Raw genomic sequence first — 14,444 nt, 5'->3', positions numbered from 1 at the left:
CGTTGACACAACATAGAGGAAGTAGTCGTACGTCTTCCCGGTCCAACCGATCCAAGCACCGTTACTCCGGCACCTCCGAGTTCTTGACACACGTACAGCTCGATGACGCACCCCGGGCTTTGATCCAGCAAAGCCTTGGGGAGGAGTTCCGTCAGCACGACAGCGTGGTGACGATCTTGATGTTCAACTGTCGCAGGGCTTCGCCTAAGCACCGCTACAATATGACCGAGGTGTAATATCGTGGAGGGGGGCACCGCACACGGCTAAGGAACGATCACGAAGATCAATTTTGTGTGTCTATGGGGTGCCCCCCTCCCCCGTATATAAAGGGGGAGAGGAGGAGGGAGCCGGCCTAAGGGGAAGCGCGCCCTAGGAGGGGGAAACCTACTCCAAGTAGGTTTGCCCCCTCCCTTTCCTATTCCAAGAAGGAGGGGGAAGGAAGGAGTGGGAGAGGGGGAAGGCAAGGGGGGCGCCCCCCCTTCCTTGTCCTATTCGGACTCAAGGGGAGGGGGCGCGCCTCTTGCCCTGGCCGGCCCCTCTCTCTCTCTACTAGGGCCCATCAAGGCCCATTACTTCCCGGGGGGGTTCCGGTAACCCTCCGGTACTCCAGGTTTTCTCCGAAAACACCCGGAACACTTCCGGTGTCCGAATATAGTCATCCAATATATCAATCTTTATGTCTCGACCATTTCGAGACTCCTCGTCATGTCCGTGATCACATCCGGGACTCTGAACAACCTTCGGTACATCAAAATACATAAACTCATAATATAACTGTCATCAAAACCTTAAGCGTGCGGACCCTACGGTTCGAGAACAATGTAGACATGACCGATACACGTCTCCGGTCAATAACCAGTAGCGGGACCTGGATGCCCATATTGGTTCCTACATATTCTACGAAGATCTTTATCGGTCAGATCGCATAACAACATACGTTGTTCCCTTTGTCATCGGTATGTTACTTGCTCGAGATTCGATCGTCGGTATCCAATACCTAGTTCAATCTCGTTACCGGCAAGTCTCTTTACTCGTTCCGTAATACATCATCTCGCAACTAACTCATTTAGTTGCAATGCTTGCAAGGCTTTAAGTGATGTGCATTACCGAGAGGGCCCAGAGATACCTCTCCGACATTCAGAGTGACAAATCCTAATCTCGAAATACGCCAACCCAACAAGTACCTTCGGTGACACCTGTAGAGCACCTTTATAATCACCCAGTTACGTTGTGACGTTTGGTAGCACACAAAGTGTTCCTCCGGTAAACGGGAGTTGCATACTCTCATAGTCATAGGAACATGTATAAGTCATGAAGAAAGCAACAACAACATACTAAACGATCGGGTGCTAAGCTAACGGAATGGGTCATGTCAATCAGATCATTCAACTAATGATGTGACCTCGTTAATCAAATAACAACTCCTTGTTCATGGTTAGGAAACATAACCATCTTTGATTAACAAGCTAGTCAAGTAGAGGCATACTAGTGACACTCTGTTTGTCTATATATTCACACATGTATTATGTTTCCGGTTAATACAATTCTAGCATGAATAATAAACATTTATCATGATATAAGGAAATAAATAATAATTTTATTATTGCCTCTAGGGCATATTTCCTTCAGTCTCCCACTTGCACTAGAGTCAATAATCTAGATTACACAGTAATGATTCTAACACCCATGGAGTCTTGGTGCTGATCATGTTTTGCTCGTGGAAGAGGCTTAGTCAACGGGTCTACAACATTCAGATCCGTATGTTTCTTGCAAATCTCTATGTCTCCCACCTGGACTAGATCCCGGATGGAATTGAAGCGTCTCTTGATGTGTTTGGTTCTCTTGTGAAATCTGGATTCCTTCGCTAAGGCAATCGCTCCAGTATTGTCACAAAAGATTTTCATTGGACCCGATGCACTAGGTATGACACCTAAATCGGATATGAACTCCTTCATCCAGACTCCTTCATTGGCTGCTTCCGAAGCAGCTATGTATTCCGCTTCACATGTAGATCCCGCCACGACGCTTTGCTTTGAACTGCACCAACTGACAGCTCCACCGTTTAATGTAAACACGTATCCGGTTTGCGATTTAGAATCGTCCGGATCAGTGTCAAAGCTTGCATCAATGTAACCATTTACGATGAGCTCTCTGTCACCTCCATATATGAGAAACATATCCTTAGTCCTTTTCAGGTACTTCAGGATGTTCTTGACTGCTGTCCAGTGATCCACTCCTGGATTACTTTGGTACCTCCCTGCTAAACTTATAGCAAGGCACACATCAGGTCTGGTACACAGCATTGCATACATGATAGAGCCTATGGCTGAAGCATAGGGAACATCTTTCATTTTCTCTCTATCTTCTGCAGTGGTCGGACATTGAGTCTTACTCAACTTCACACCTTGCAATACAGGCAAGAACCCTTTCTTTGCTTGATCCATTTTGAACTTCTTCAAAACTTTGTCAAGGTATGTGCTTTGTGAAAGTCCAATTAAGCGTTTTGATCTATCTCTATAGATCTTAATGCCCAATATGTAAGCAGCTTCACCGAGGTCTTTCATTGAAAAACTTTTATTCAAGTATCCCTTTATGCTATCCAGAAATTCTATATCATTTCCAATCAACAATATGTCATCCACATATAATATTAGAAATGCTACAGAGCTCCCACTCACTTTCTTGTAAATACAGGCTTCTCCAAAAGTCTGTATAAACCCAAATGCTTTGATCACACTATCAAAGCGTTTATTCCAACTCCGAGAGGCTTGCACCAGTCCATAAATGGATCGCTGGAGCTTGCACACTTTGTTAGCTCCCTTTGGATCGATAAAACCTTATGGTTGCATCATATACAACTCTTCCTCCAGAAACCCATTCAGGAACGCAGTTTTTACATCCATTTGCCAAATTTCATAATCATAAAATGCGGCAATTGCTAACATGATTCGGACAGACTTAAGCATCGCTACGGGTGAGAAGGTCTCATCATAGTCAATCCCTTGAACTTGTCGAAAACCTTTTGCAACAAGTCGAGCTTTGTAGACAGTAACATTACCGTCAGCGTCAGTCTTCTTCTTGAAGATCCATTTATTCTCAATTGCGTGCCGATCATCGGGCAAGTCAACCAAAGTCCATACTTTGTTCTCATACATGGATCCCATCTCAGATTTCATGGCTTCAAGCCATTTTGCGGAATCTGGGCTCACCATCGCTTCTTCATAGTTCGTAGGTTCATCATGATCTAGTAGCATGACTTCCAGAATAGGATTACCGTACCACTCTGGTGCAGATCTTATTCTGTTTGACCTACGCGGTTCTGTAGTAACTTGATCTGAAGTTCTATGATCATCATCATCAACTTCCTCAATAGTTGGTTTTTACGTCACAGAAACCGGTTCCTGTGATGTATTAATTTCCAACAAAGGAGTAGGTACAGTTACCTCATCAAGTTCTACTTTCCTCCCACTCACTTCTTTCGAGAGAAACTCCTTCTCTAGAAAGGATCCATTCTTAGAAACGAATGTCTTGCCTTCGGATCTGTGATAGAAGGTGTACCCAACTGTCTCCTTTGGGTATCCTATGAAGACACATTTCTCCGATTTGGGTTCGAGCTTATCAGGTTGAAGTTTTTTCACATAAGCATCGCAGCCCCAAACTTTAAGAAACGACAACTTTGGTTTCTTACCAAACCATAGTTCATAAGGTGTCGTCTCAACGGATTTTGATGGTGCCCTATTTAATGTGAATGTGGCCGTCTCTAAAGCATAACCCCAAAATGATAACGGTAAATCAGTAAGAGACATCATAGATCGCACCATATCAAGTAAAGTACGATTACGACGTTCGGACACACCATTACGCTGTGGTGTTCCGGGTAGCGTGAGTTGCGAAACTATTCCGCATTGTTTCAAGTGTAGACCAAACTCGTAACTCAAATATTCTCCTCCACGATCAGATCGTAGAAACTTTATTTTCTTGTTACGATGATTTTCAACTTCACTCTGAAATTCTTTGAACTTTTCAAATGTTTCAGACTTATGCTTCATTAAGTAGATATACCCATATCTGCTTAAATCATATGTGAAGGTGAGAAAATAACGATATCCGCCACGAGCTTCAACATTCATCGGACCACATACATCTGTATGTATGATTTCCAACAAATCTGTTGCTCTCTCCATAGTACCGGAGAATGGCGTTTTGGTCATCTTGCCCATGAGGCACGGTTCGCAAGTACCAAGTGATTCATAATCAAGTGGTTCCAAAAATCCATCAGTATGAAGTTTCTTCATGCGCTTTACACCGATATGACCTAAACGGCAGTGCCACAAATAAGTTGCACTATCATTATCAACTCTGCATCTTTTGGCTTCAATACTATGAATATGTGTATCACTACTATCGAGATTCATCAAAAATAGACCACTCTTCAAGGGTGCATGACCATAAAAGATATTACTCATATAAATAGAACAACCATTATTCTCTGATTTAAATGAATAACCGTCTCGCATCAAACAAGATCCAGAAATAATGTTCATGCTCAACGCTGGCACCAAATAACAATTATTTAGGTCTAATACTAATCCCGAAGGTAGATGTAGAGGTAGCGTGCCGACCGCGATCACATCAACTTTGGAACCATTTCCCACGCGCATCGTCACCTCGTCCTTTGCTAGTGTTCGCTTAATCCGTAGTCCCTGTTTCGAGTTGCAAATATTAGCAACAGAGCCAGTATCAAATACCCAGGTGCTACTGCGAGCTCTAGTAAGGTACACATCAATAACATGTATATCACATATACCTTTGTTCACCTTGCCATCCTTCTTATCCGCCAAATACTTGGGGCAGTTCCGCTTCCAGTGTCCAGTCTGCTTGCAGTAGAAGCACTCAGTTTCAGGCTTAGGTCCAGATTTGGGTTTCTTCTCTTGAGCAGCAACTTGCTTGCTGTTCTTCTTGAAGTTCCCCTTCTTCTTCCCTTTGCCCTTTTTCTTGAAACTGGTGGTCTTGTTGACCATCAACACTTGATGCTCCTTCTTGATTTCTACTTCCGCAGCCTTTAGCATTGCGAAGAGCTCGGGAATCGTTTTATCCATCCCTTGCATATTATAGTTCATCACGAAGCTCTTATAGCTTGGTGGAAGTGATTGGAGAATTCTGTCAATGACGCTATCATCCGAAAGAGTAACTCCCAGTTGAATCAAGTGATTACAATACCCAGACATCTTGAGTATATGCTCACTGACAGAACTATTCTCCTCCATCTTGCAGCTATAGAACTTATTGGAGACTTCATATCTCTCAATCCGGGCATTCTTCTGGAATATTAACTTCAACTCCTGGAACATCTCATATGCTCCATGGCGTTCAAAACGTCGTTGAAGTCCCGGTTCTAAGTCGTAAAGCATGGCACATTGAACTATCGAGTAGTCATCAGCTTTGCTCTGCCAGACGTTCTTAACATCGTCAGTTGCATCAGCAGCAGGCCTGGCACCCAGCGGTGCTTCCAGGACGTAATTTTTCTGTGCAGCAATGAGGATAATCCTCAAGTTACGGACCCAGTCCGCATAGTTGCTACCATCATCTTTCAACTTTGCTTTCTCAAGGAACGCATTAAAATTCAACGGAACAACAACACGGGCCATCTATCTACAAACAACATAGACAAGCAAGATACTACCAGGTACTAAGTTCATGATAAATTTAAGTTCAATTAATCATATTACTTAAGAACTCCCACTTAGACAGACATCTCTCTAGTCATCTAAGTGATCACGTGATCCAAATCAACTAAACCATAACCGATCATCACGTGAGATGGAGTAGTTTTCAATGGTAAACATCTTATGTTGATCATATCTACTATATGATTCACGCTCGACCTTTCGGTCTCCGTGTTCCAAGGCCATATCTGCATATGCTAGGCTCGTCAAGTTTAACCTGAGTATTCTGCGTGTGCAAAACTGGCTTGCACCCGTTGTAGATGGACGTAGAGCTTATCACACCCGATCATCACGTGGTGTCTGGGCACGATGAACTTTGGCAACGGTGCATACTCAGGGAGAACACTTCTTGATAATTTTTAATGAGAGATCATCTTAAAATGCTACCGTCAATCAAAGCAAGATAAGATGCATAAAGGATAAACATCACATGCAATCAATATAAGTGATATGATATGGCCATCATCATCTTGTGCTTGTGATCTCCATCTCCGAAGCACCATCATGGTCACCATCGTCACCGGCGCGACACCTTGATCTCCATCGTAGCATCGTTTGTCGTTTACGCCATCTATTGCTTCTACGACTATCACTACCGCTTAGTGATAAAGTAAAGCAATTACAGGGCGTTTGCATTTCATACAATAAAGCGACAACCATATGGCTCCTGCCAGTTGCCGATAACTTCGGTTACAAAACATGATCATCTCATACAATAAAATATAGCATCATGTCTTGGCCATATCACATCACAACATGCCCTGCAAAAACAAGTTAGACGTCCTCTACTTTGTTGTTGCAAGTTTTACGTGGCTGCTACGGGCTTAAGAAAGAACCAATCTCACCTACGCATCAAAACCACAACGATAGTTTGTCAAGTTGATGCTGTTTTAACCTTCGCAAGGACCGGGCGTAGCCACACTCGGTTCAACTAAAGTTGGAGAAACTGACACCCGCTAGTCACCTGTGTGCAAAGCACGGCGGTAAAACCAGTCTCGCGTAAGCGTACGCGTAATGTCGGTCCGGGCCGCTTCATCCAACAATACCGCCGAACCAAAGTATGACATGCTGGTAAGCAATATGACTTATATCGCCCACAACTTATTTGTGTTCTACTCGTGCATATAACATCAAAGCATAAAACCTAGGCTCGGATGCCACTGTTGGGGAACATAGTAATTTCAAAAAAAATTCCGACGTACACGTAAGATCATGGTGATGATATAGCAACGAGAGGGGAGAGTGTTGTCTACGTACCCTCGTAGACCAAAGCGGAAGCGTTGACACAACGTAGAGAAAGTAGTCGTACGTCTTCCTGGTCCAACCGATCCAAGCACCGTTACTCCGGCACCTCCGAGTTCTTGACACACGTACAACTCGATGACGCACCCCGGGCTTCGATCCAGCTAAGCCTTGGGGAGGAGTTCCGTCAGCACGACGGCGTGGTGACGATCTTGATGTTCAACTGTCGCAGGGCTTCGCCTAAGCACCGCCACAATATGACCGAGGTGTAATATCGTGGAGGGGGGCACCGCACACGGCTAAGGAACGATCACGAAGATCAATTTTGTGTGTCTATGGGGTGCCCCCCTCCCCCGTATATAAAGGGGGAGAGGAGGAGGGGGCCGGCCTAAGGGGAGGCGCGCCCTAGGAGGGGGAAACCTACTCCAAGTAGGTTTGCCCCCTCCCTTTCCTATTCCAAGGAGGGGGAAGGAAGGAGTGGGAGAGGGGGAAGGCAGGGGGGCGCAGCCCCCCCCCCTTCCTTGTCCTATTTGGACTCAAGGGGAGGGGGCGCGCCTCTTGCCCTAGCCGGCCCCTCTCTCTCTCCACTAGGGCCCATCAAGGCCCATTACTTCCCGGGGGGGGGGGGGGTGTTCCGGTAACCCTCCGGTACTCCGGGTTTTCTCCGAAAACACCCGGAACACTTCCGGTGTCCGAATATAGTCATCCAATATAACAATCTTTATGTCTCGACCATTTCGAGACTCCTCGTCATATCCGTGATCACATCCAGGACTCCGAACAACCTTCGGTACATCAAAATACATAAACTCATAATATAACTGTCATCGAAACCTTAAGCGTGCGGACCCTACGGTTCAAGAACAATGTAGACATGACCGAGACACGTCTCCGGTCAATAACCAATAGCGGGACCTGGATGCCCATATTGGTTCCTACATATTCTACGAAGATCTTTATCGGTCAGACCGCATAACAACATACGTTGTTCCCTTTGTCATCGGTATGTTACTTGCTCGAGATTCGATCGTCGCTATCCAATAGCTAGTTCAATCTCGTTACCGGCAAGTCTCTTTACTCGTTCAGTAATACATCATCTCGCAACTAACTCATTTAGTTGCAATGCTTGCAAGGCTTTAAGTGATGTGCATTATCGAGAGGGCCCAGAGATACCTCTCCGACATTCGGAGTGACAAATCCTAATCTCGAAATACGCCAACCCAACAAGTACCTTTGGTGACACCTGTAGAGCACCTTTATAATCACCCAGTTACGTTGTGACGTTTGGTAGCACACAAAGTGTTCCACCGGTAAACGGGAGTTGCATAATCTCATAGTCATAGGAACATGTATAAGTCATGAAGAAAGCAATAGCAACATACTAAACGATCGGGTGCTAAGCTAACGGAATGGGTCATGTCAATTAGATCATTCAACTAATGATGTGACCTCGTTAATCAAATAACAACTCCTTGTTCATGGTTAGGAAACATAACCATCTTTGATTAACAAGCTAGTCAAGTAGAGGCATACTAGTGACACTCTGTTTGTCTATATATTCACACATGTATTATGTTTCCGGTTAATACAATTCTAGCATGAATAATAAACATTTATCATGATATAAGGAAATAAATAATAATTTTATTATTGCCTCTAGGGCATATTTCCTTCAAACACCTTATACGGCTGATGAGCAAATGGTATGTATCCCTTGTTCCGACATATCTGACGAATCACCCACATAGAGCCTTTGGTGGCCCCATCCACAAATAGGAAGTGCTCCTGAGCGGTTTTGGGAAGATTCCACCGGTTTAGGATGCTTCCGGGTGCTTTTTCCCTGTTTGCATAAGTCACTTTTTACGTGTTTTGATTTGTTTTTTATATTCTAGTTTCCCTTTTGTATTCATTTTTTCCTTTCTTATTTCTCCTTTTTCTCAATTCATGAATATTTTTTAGATTCCGAGCACTGTAAATTCAAGAAGATTTTTTAATTAGTAAACATTTTTCGAAACTATGAATATTTTATAAATTGATTTACATTTTTTAGAATTTGGAAACATTTTTTCTAATATGTAAACATATTTAAAATTTATTAACTTTGTAAAACTTCAAGAACATTGTTTCAATCTTTGATATTTTTTTCTAATTCGTCAACTTGTTTTCAAATTGCAAACATGTTTATGAAATTGTAAGAAAATGTAAACAAGTATTTTTTTAAATAAGTCACTAGCATAGGAAATATTTCTGAACGTGAATTTTTTTAAGACATTGTTCTAATATGTGAGTTTTAAAAAATTCATGAACTGTCTTTTGAAATCATGAAAAAAATTCCAAATTCACAAACTTTCATAAAATTCAAAAATATTTTTCATATTCATGATTTTTAGAAAAATTGCAAATAATAAACATATTTTTTACCAAAACATTCGTATTTATAAAATAGTAAACATTTTTAAATGAAAACCAACCAAACAAAAAAGGTTGTCGACATAAAAATAAATTGTGTGTGCTTTAGCTCACACTTTGAGAGGTACATGCTCATAACCAAATTGTACCTTTTTTACTGGGCAGACTACACTATGTCAGTGAATGTGGGTGTATGGCGGTTTCATGGGTCGACAGCCGCCATGCGAGCGAGGCCAAGTTGGTCGAAGCTATGTCTTGCTTCTAGGGAGTTGTATTTGGGGGGGGGGGGGGGACCCTATCTCGCGTTCAGCAAGAGGGCAGGAACCCTCGTTGAAGTGGACATCGAGATGAGCCGGCCCTTTCGATTTTCATTTTTCTATTTTTTACTTATGTTTACACTTGGAAAATGTATAAAAAAATATTTTGGAAAATGTTGACCAAGCATTTGAAAAACACTCTATAAAGAACATTTGAAAAATCTTGACCAAGCATTTGAAGAATGTTTAATGTGTATGGAGAATATATTTACCATGTATATGAGAAATGTATAACAGTTGTGTATAAAAAAATTGATCATGCATTTCAAAAATGTTAATCAAGCATTTGAATTTGTTTTTAAAAAGTATTTTAAAAATCTTGATCGAGCATTTCAAAAATGTAAAATGTGCATAGAAAAAATGTTGGCCATGTATTAAAAAATGATGAACTTTTTTATGATGTATACAAAAATGTTAATCAAACAGTTGAAAAAAAGCTAGATCAAGTAACTGAAAAATGTTGATCAAGCATTTGAACTGAGTTAATTGTGTATAGAAATAATGTTGACCATGTACTAAAAATTACAGTTTTTATTGATCATGTATATAAAAAATGTTAACCAAGCATTTGAAAAAATGTTGAACAAGTATCTGAATTTTTGCCGTCAAGCATTTGGAAAATGTTAAATTTGTATACAACAAATATTGACCATGTGTTCAGAAAATGTTAAGTATTGCATTTAGATAATGCTAATCAAGCATTTGAAAAAAAAAATGTGCATAGAAATAAAGTTGACCATGTATTAGAAAATGTTAATCTTGTTTTTGAGAAATGTCAATCAAGCATTTAGAAATTGTTAGAAGTATGTGCAGGAAAAAGCTGACCATCTATTCAAAGAATGTTAATATTATATTTGAAAAATGTTACTCAAGCATTTGAAAAATATTAAAAATGTGTATAGAAAACATATTAACCATGCATTAAAAATGTTATATTTGTATTGGAAAAATGTTAAATGTATAATTGAAAAATGTTGTTGAGACATACAAAAAATGAAGAGTGAACTCCTAGAGAAACAAACAAAACCAAAAAAGAAACAAAATGAACCAAAGAAAAAAGAAAGTGAAATATATAACCGAAGAAACAAATGCAGAAAGAATAAAAATGAATACAAAACAAAAAACCGAGAAGAAAAAAGAAAAGAAACAAAATAAAAAAAAGTGTTGAGAAAACCCGAAGGATAAAACATGAAAATGGGTAAGAAAAGAAAAACCGGGAAAAACCTTGAATGAAACAAAAGAAAAATAAAAAAATTGAGGAAGAAATATGAAACCCCGGAAAAAATGAATAAAAATGAAGAAAAATGTTGTACATTAACTCCATGCTGGCGCACTAGCTAGTAGTTCCTCGAAGAATCAGGGAGATCCCAAGATCGATCGCTCACGCGCACCATTTGTAACTATATTTGTTCTCTCCAAAATTATGCACTGACGGGCCTGCCCGGTACTCTAGTCCCTCGCTGCAAGAGATTCATAGGTCTTGCTTAATGCGAGAAATAGCCCTAGCAGATGTATGGGAGCGTCGTCCGTGAGACCTATGGGATGGCCCAGGTTCCTGCATAGGATTGTTAGTTTTTCTCCTCTGTTTTTGTTTTTCACCTCCACAGCTTACATTTGTTTAGATCCTTTGTTTTTTGTGTAAATTTTCCAATTACAAATTTTCAAACAAAGAATTTGAAAATTATTTCATATATTTCAAAAAAGGCATGCAAAATTAAGAAAATGTTCTCACGTTTCAAAATTTAAGTTTGTGTCATTTCCAGAAAATGTTTTCGTAGTTCCGAAAAAAAGTTTCATATCATTAAAAAATATTTCAACGTGTATTTCAGTTTTTTAACATGCATGCGTAGAAATGATCAAATTCATGTGTTTGAGAAACTATTAATCATGTTTTCAAAATGGTTAAACATGTATTTAAAAATCTTTCAGGTGTATATGGCAAATGTGCAATCATAGGCATCAAAATATTTATTTTATAAAAAATAATTATTTGAAATTATTTAACGTGTCTAATAAACTACATTTTTTATATGAAAATATACAGATGAATACGTATATGAAAATATATATAATGTATGAAAAACATAGGCAAAGAAATATTAGGAAAAATATTAGATTTGTATAAAAATGTACAACATGCACAAAAACTGTGAAGACTAAAACATATATTTGAAAAAAAAATGTTAAACTTCTATAAGAAATATATAATGTGTATAGAAGAATATGCATGTGTTTGAAAAAAGGGGAAAAATAAAAGATAAAATAAAATAAATACAAAAACCCAAAGAAAACTGATGAACAAACACTAAAAATAAAACTCCAAAAAAGGAAACCATTGAAATCGTAAATAAACACATATAGAGAAAAATAAAATAAAAAATCCCCTGAAATGAGAAGAAAACCATGAACTAAACACGCAAAACCAGAAAAGAATAAAGAAATTTACAAAAACCAATGGCAACCATAAAGGAAAAACACAAAAAAAGAAAGATAAAACAAAAGAAAAGCGAAGAAAATCAATGAGAAATGGAAGGAAAACACACTAAAAAGAAAAATAAGAAGAAAACAATAAAAAGCAAAGCGAACAAATGAATAAGGTAAGATAAAAAAAGAAAGGAGGAACCAATAAAAGTGCGGTGTTGGGCCCGCCCATAGGCACGGATACTGCTAGATAGCCCCGGGGCGCCAACTTCTATATCTTGCTCTAGCGAGCAGCACAGCACCTCGTTCTCGTACGTACTTGAAAGAAGTATAGTTGTCACCCCCTAATCAAGCCCTCAGTGGTTTCATGTCACATCTGAAAGCGGTTTTGCTGGTGGTATTGTAATTAGGGGCATCTGACTAGGTGCTAACTTGGTGTGCTATTGTAATTAGGCCGTCGGTATAATTTTCCACCGTCAGTTGAACTTATCTGAAATGCATAATAATTAGTTAGCTTTTGATTGTCCTTTTGAAGCACATGATGAACTTTTTTAATATAAGTTGCCCTTTTTAGGTACAAAATGGATATTTTTAAATTCACAACCTTTTTAAAATAAACATGAATTAAAAAAACATGTTAAATTTTTTGAATTATACGGTGAATCAAACTTTTAACTACATGGAGAAATTTTCCAAAAACACTCATTGCAGATTTGCTTAATATGTGGTCAAAATTTATTAGCCCCTGGCGGTTTTTTTTAATACAATATGGACATTTTTGAAATACAAGATGAATTATCTTACAAATACTCAAATTTATAAAAATGCTTGATGATCTTTTAAAAATACACAATGAACGTTTCACTAAATGTGATGAACATTTGTTACATGCACAATGAAGCTTTTTTTCAACACAGAATGATAAGTTTTCAATACACACCAACCATCCTTCGTAATATGCAATGAATATTTCCTGAAAATGGTGAATAATTTTGAAATACATGGTGAACATTTTTTGAAAACCGATCAATATATAGAAAGAACATGTATTTAAATAAAGATAAAAAATAATACAAACAATTTAGTTTATTTATTAGGAAAAATAAGCATTGAAAAAAGGTACGGAAAAGGGAAAAGGAAAAGAAAAAAGAAGACACAAACAAAAAACTAGTAAATGCAAGTAAAAAAATAAATGAGAAAGAAACCAGCAAATTCGCAGTCCACGCTTCGAGTGATCAATCAGACGGGAAAGAAAAACCGATAGATTAGGGCGCCCAGATCGAAGCGCTTGTTGGTGAGCATATGTTGTAACTTGTCATAGGCGAGATATAGCATCCTTGCTATGTTGCTACATGTGATACGTAGGGCCTGTTCGGATCCTCTCTACGAGCTATCTTCCCGGAATACCAAACGCTCCAGCTTTGAGGAGCCAGCTTCACGGAGACGAGGATCCGACCTGTGCAAATTTCGCGGAGACGAGAAGCAGCGGTCAGCCAGCTTCGCTAAAATGAGTAGTTGGTGTTTGCTGAAATTATATGGGAATGCCACCTCTAAGTTGCGTACCGGTTCATCGAGCCTCCCGATTTCTTTTCTCCCGAGGTCTCGTACGAACCAGCTAGTAGACGTGGGTGCAGGCCTTCCCTCAAAAAAAAAGTAGACGTGGGTGCATTAGGGTCATCCACATGCTTCACTCCCAATTGGGCCTGCAGCCCATGTCACCATCTGTGTTCCCTAATAGCCCATGTCCACACCATTCACTCCAGATAGCCCTGTAAAGCATCGCCAGCCCATGAGAAGCTGGTCACATAGTCCCGAACACACGCAGCTCCTCACGGAAAGATGGAAGCTAGTACACGGAGCTGGAATCATGGATTTCCTGAACCTGGAGAGCTTCCGAACAGGCCCGCAATACGCACCGTAGTAGGCAAAATATAGCATCTGCGTTGTATTGCTAGATGCTATACATATCACCCACCTATCGCACGACATATGTAGCAATCAAATCGCCTACGCGGTGGGTGGGGGAGGGAGTGGGTATACTGGGTTGAGCCCAGTTGACCGGCAGTCTTTTAATAGTTCTTTTTCTAACAATGGTTTCTCAATTTTTTGTCGAGTTTTTTGGGAACTTTTTGTCTGGTGTTTAATTATTATTTTTCTTTTGGTTTTTATTTGTATGTTTGTTACTTTTATTTCAAATTTTATTTTCTCGTTGATTTTCCACTTCCGTTTTGAAAGAGATACTTATTTTTCTATAAACACACAATGCTTTTTTGAATGTAAGTACATGATTTTTAACATCATATGGGCAATTAAATAAAATATGAACATG

This window comes from Triticum aestivum, chromosome 7B (genome assembly GCF_018294505.1).
Source record: "Triticum aestivum cultivar Chinese Spring chromosome 7B, IWGSC CS RefSeq v2.1, whole genome shotgun sequence".
In the NCBI taxonomy this organism is placed as follows: Eukaryota; Viridiplantae; Streptophyta; class Magnoliopsida; order Poales; family Poaceae; genus Triticum; species Triticum aestivum.
This window is presented reverse-complemented; position numbering follows the sequence as displayed.